A 5287-nucleotide genomic window follows, 5' to 3' on the forward strand; every position below is an offset into this window, starting at 1 on the left:
ATGGGACCGACGTGCGCACACGAATGGACGAAGTTCCCCTCGCTCTGCCGCCAAGGTCCCCTGGGAGCGGGGCTGGCCAGCGGTTGGAGCCGGACATGGTTGGGTCTGGGCTTGGGGGCCCAGAGGCCCGCGAACCCCAGCCACGCCAGAGGTGGCGCTCGCCCAACCTGGAAGGGACTCAGATACTGAACCCCCGTGTCTCACGCGGGGAGGCGCCCGGATCCAGGCGGGAGGGCACGTCACGCTCATGGCGATTGAAACATCGGTGACGCTCAGACGGGCGTAGCTCCAGGATGAACCCAGGGCTGCAAGTGCGTTCGAAGGGTCGATGATCAATGTGTCCTGCAATTCACATTAATTCTCGCAGCTAGCTGAGTTCTTCATTGATGCACGAGCCGAGTGATCCGCCGCTAAGAGTTGTCACTGTCAGTTAAACTGTGGTGGGTCGTGCCTTGTGCCGAGGACGCGCCCCCGCCCACGGAAAGGTAAACAAGATGAGATGCAAACGGCTTGGTTTCAACACATAAAGGACCGGGCACTCGGCTCGGCCCGTGATCACTCTGCTCGGGACGCCCCATGGCCGCCGGGGGAGACGTAGGGAGTCAAGGAAGGGCGCGAGGCAGCTTGAGGCTTTGAACCGCTGCCGACCTTCGGGAGGGAGTGACATCTTGGGTACCCGGCCCACGTGTTTGGGGAGGGAAACTGGCGGTGTGGAAAGAGGCCAACCCCTCCGGTGCGGTGACTGCGATGCCACCGGCCCTGTCCGTGGCCAGGCGGCGTGCTGACCGCACACAGAAGGGACACCCAGAGCAGAGAACGGCCATCGCGGCCTCCACCCTTTGGGCCTGAGGACGGTTCCCTCTGATCAGTCCAACACACCCGAGGGGGAGAGGAGGAGGAGCTGGTCCAGTCTGTGGGGTTCGGGTCTTGGTTGCAAAGACAGATGGAAGGAAGGACGGACAAAGCGGGTTGCCGATGGCCAACCTCAGGCACTCACCCAGTGAGGCTGCAGCACAGCACGGGAGGCAGCGTCGGGACCCCCGTGCGCATGGGACGCCTCCCCGGCTGGGTCCGGTAATGATCCTTCCGCAGGTTCACCTACGGAAACCTTGTTATGACTTTTACTTCCTCTAGATAGTCAAGTTCGACCGTCTCTCGGCGCTCCTCCAGGGCTGAGGCCGGCCCCAGTGGGGCCGATCCAGGGACCTCACTAAATCATCCAATCGGTAGTAGCGACGGGCGGTGTGTACAAAGGGTAGGGACTTAATCAATGCGAGTTTATGACCCGCACTTACTGGGAATTCCTTGTTCATGGGGAATAATTGCAATCTCCGATCCCCATCATGAATGGGGTTCAACGGGTTACCCGCACCTGTCGGCATAGGGTAGACACACGCTGAGCCAGTTAGTGTAGTGCGTGTGCAGCCCCGGACATCTAAGGGTATCACAGACCTGTTATTGCTCAATCTCGGGTGGCTGAATGTCATTTGTCCCTCTAAGAAGTTGGACTAGTTAGCATGCCAGAGTCTTGTTCGTTATTGGAATTAATCAGACAAATCACTCCACCAACTAAGAATGGCCATGCACCACCACCCACAGAATCGAGAAAGAGCTATCGATCTATCAATCCTTTCCATGTCCAGGCCGGGTGAGGTTTCCCATGTTGAGTCAAATTAAGCCGCAGGCTCCACTCCTGGTGGTGTCCTTCTGTCAATTTCTGTAAGTTTCAGCTTTGCAACCATACACCCCTGGAACCCAAAGACTTTGGTTTCCCGGAAACTGCCCAGCGGGTCATGGGAATAACGCCGCTGGATCGGTAGTCAGCATCGTTTATGGTCAGAACTATGACGTTATCTGATCGTCTTCGAACCTCTGATTTTTGTTCTTGATTAATGAAAACATTCTTGGCAAATGCTTTCGCTCTGGGCCATCTTGCGCCAGTCCAAGAATTTCACCTCTAGAGGCACAATACGAATGCCCCCGGCCGTCCCTCTTAATCATGGCCCCAGGTCCGAAAACCAACAAAATAGAACCGGAGTCCTATTCCATTATTCCTAGCTGGAGTATTCCGGCAACCGGCCTCTTTGAACACTTTAATTTTTTCAAAGTAAACACTTCGGGCCCCTGGGACACTCAGTTAAGAGCATTGGGGGAGTGCCGAGAGGCAGGAACTGGAACAGGTGGTAGCTTGCTTCGCGGCAGACTGCCAGCTTGATCCCAAGATCCAACTACGAGCTTTTTAACTGCAGCAACTTTAATATACGCTATTGGAGCTGGAATTACCACGACTGCTGGCACCAGACTTGCCCTCCAATGGATTGTCGTTAAAGGATTTAAAGTGGTGGACTCATTCCAATTCCAGGGCCTCAAAAGAGTCCTGTATTATTATTTTTCATCACTACCTCCATGCGTCAGGAGTGGGTAATTGCTGCCTGCTGCCTGCTGCCTTCCTTGGATGTGGTAGCCGTTTCTCAGGTTCCCTCTCTGGAATCGAACCCTGATTTCCCCATTACCAGTGGTCACCATTGTAGGCGCAGAAAGTACCATCGAAAGTTGATAGGGCAGACGTTCGAATGCATCGTCGCCGCCACGGGGGTGTGCGATCGGCCCGAGGTTATCTAGAGTCACCAAAGTGGCCGAGGCGAGCCCAGGTTGGTTTTGGTCTGATGAATGCACATATCCTCAGAGGTCAGCGCTCGTCGGCATGTATTAGCTCTAGAATTACCACAATTATCCGAGTAACGGTGGGAGGGACCAAAGGAACCATAACTGATTTAATGAGCCATTCGCAGTTTCACTGTCATGCCCATGTGTACTTTTACATGCATGGCTTAATCTTTGAGACAAGCATATGCTAATTGCAGGATCAACCAGGTAGCCGCCGAAGCTGCACGGAGGATCGGAGCCGGCGAAGGAGTAGGCTGGTGACGGCACAAGCCGAGCATCGGCAGGGGCTGGCTTCGGGTCACCCCCTCCGCCATATGTTGGCGCTGGAGGTGGGAATGCGGGACTTGTGGCGGTCGGGCCAGGGAGCAGGAAGGCCTTTGGAGGCCTTCCCCACCAGGCCCTTCGGAGGTCTCTCTGGGAGGGTCGGGGCTCAAGGTGGCGCTAGAGAAAAAGTCGCACCCTCAGAGAGGCGGGTGAACGCCGGTGGCGGACCTGCGGCTCTGGGAGGCTGAGGCCCCCGGCAATGCTCGAGCCGCTCCACAGTGGAGGAAGGCTGCAACCTGTGACTTGGGGAGGCGCGGGGCCGATGGCACGCCATGGTTTGAGTACGGAGGAGGATCCGCTCCCCCGGTGACGCTTCGAGGGTCACCGAGGTGGGGAGGCGTCCGCTCTGCCTGAACACCGGGCCTTGGAGGACCGGCCCGCAGAGGTCCCTCCCCAATCGATCGGGAGAGAGGCGGGAAGGAGGACTGGTCCGACCGCTCATCGTCTGCCTGTCAAATGAGAGCGGCCCGGCACAGTGCGGTCGGCTTGCCAGCGGTCGAGGACCTGGTAGACCGGTGCTCCTACGAGTTCTGAAAACCCAGTTGCCAGAAATCTCTGCGCATGTGGCGGACCCGGACTTTGGATCCCCAATGCCGTGGGGCTTCCCAGCTGTGGTGGCTGGGGAACGCCGGGACTCTCGGATGCTGATGATGCCCCGACCCACTGACTCTGTCTCCTCGCCGCCTTCCGAGTAGACCAGGGTGGGACGGCTCCACTTTGGTCCTGGCGGGCCCTGGCCAGGGAAAGACGCCAGTCTACCGTGCCGGAATGTAGTGACCCCGGCAGCGCGGAACTGGATCCCTGCTCGGGAGCCGTGGGCCTCAGTTGGGGACCTCCGTTGTCACCTTGGTGCCCTGGCCGGGGCCCGGGGGCATCCGTGGTGGTCAGATGGCCCGGTCTACCGGGACGTGGACGGGACCGGTTGACCAGAGTCTCCGTTTCTATTTTCCTGCCTTGATGTAGCATGCGAGGGGTTCCTTCTGAATGGACTGGGGCAGGACAGCTCCACTTTGGTCCCAGCGGCAGAGTGTGGAGACCGGGACAGCACAAGCGGGGATCACGGGATGGGATTCCAGCATGGGGGCCGTGGGCCTCGGTCGTGGAGGAGTCCACAACGGGTCCGCGACGGGCAGACGGCCCAGTTTACTGGGACACTCGGGCGGCCTCGGGCGGGACCGATTTACCGGGGTCTCAGCCGGACTAGAGTCTCTGTTTCTGTTTCCCGGCCATGATGGATGTTCGGGATCCCGGCGCGGGGGCCATGTGCCTCAGTTGAGGACCTCCGCCGTTGCCTCGGTGCCTGGGCTGGGCTCCGGGGGTGTCCACGATGGGCAGCAGCCTGGTCTACTGGGATGTGGGTGGGACCGGTTTACCAGGGCCTCTGCCGGACTAGTCTCTCTGTTTCTATTTCCCTGCCATGATAGATTCTGGGTTCAGTTCCAAGTGGGGAAAAAAGACACTGGAAATATGGAGACTGCTTGGAAAGATGGTTGGAAAAATGGCAGCTCCGATCACGCTTTGCTTGCACATGCACGAAGCCGAAAACACTAGCCTGAAGATGACGAGTGGGATATATATGCAACTCTTGGCGTATTTGGGTCTTTTCCCCTGTAAGATTGAGAGTATCTTGGCGATGTTTCGACAAGGTCCCACTCATCATCTTCCGGCTGGTGCCTTCGGCTTCGTTCCTGTGCGAGCAAAGCATGATCAGAGCTGCCGTCTCTCTATAAATACTCGTGGGGAGGTGTGGGGTGCTGGCTTTGTTGCTGTGAACGGGTTGGTTGCATGTGTTGTTACATCTTGATTAGTTGATGGAGTTGATATTTGCAGATTAGTTGGCTGTTTTGTAACATCCTGTGTGGGTGAGTCCTTGATATGTGCCCATTAGTCTTTTGTGTTGTAACGACCTGGGTAATGGGCTGGGTAGTTGATGTAACGTCCTGAGCAGACGGCTGTGATGCCACACCTCGGGTTTTGGTTTGGCTCTGAGTTTGCCATGTGTTCATGGCGTGTGTCAGTTTGCTTTGTGTGGGGATTGGAGGGAGGTGCAGCAGCTGGTGATGCCACCGTGGTCTGGCCTCTGGATGGTGGTTGCACTTCATCTATGGGATGGGTTTGAGTTTGAATCTGATGAGGATGATTGGTGGTGATGTCATGTGTTATCTTGGGTCTGGTGTTAATCTTCGTGGCTGGGACTTGTCTGTTGACTAGGGCTAGTTTCCAGATGTCTGGTAGGCGGGAGGTATCGTCACGTTTATTCATGTTATGGGGGTGTTTCTCTATTTCGATGGCTTCC

General features: G+C 57.0%; 1 non-coding gene and 1 pseudogene across 1 annotated transcript; both read right to left on the bottom strand.

The window, feature by feature from the left end:
• Positions 1-266: 266 nt before the first annotated feature.
• On the bottom strand, positions 267-419 carry LOC117675786 (5.8S ribosomal RNA). Its single transcript, XR_004594271.2, has one exon. It is a non-coding gene; the product is annotated as a 5.8S ribosomal RNA (ribosomal RNA).
• A 656-nt stretch (positions 420-1075) lies between these two features.
• LOC148113209 (18S ribosomal RNA) lies at positions 1076-2877 on the bottom strand (annotated as a pseudogene).
• Positions 2878-5287: the final 2410 nt, after the last annotated feature.

This window comes from Pantherophis guttatus, chromosome 6 (assembly GCF_059756535.1).
Source record: "Pantherophis guttatus breed Tessera chromosome 6, ASM5975653v1, whole genome shotgun sequence".
NCBI lineage: Eukaryota > Metazoa > Chordata > Lepidosauria > Squamata > Colubridae > Pantherophis > Pantherophis guttatus.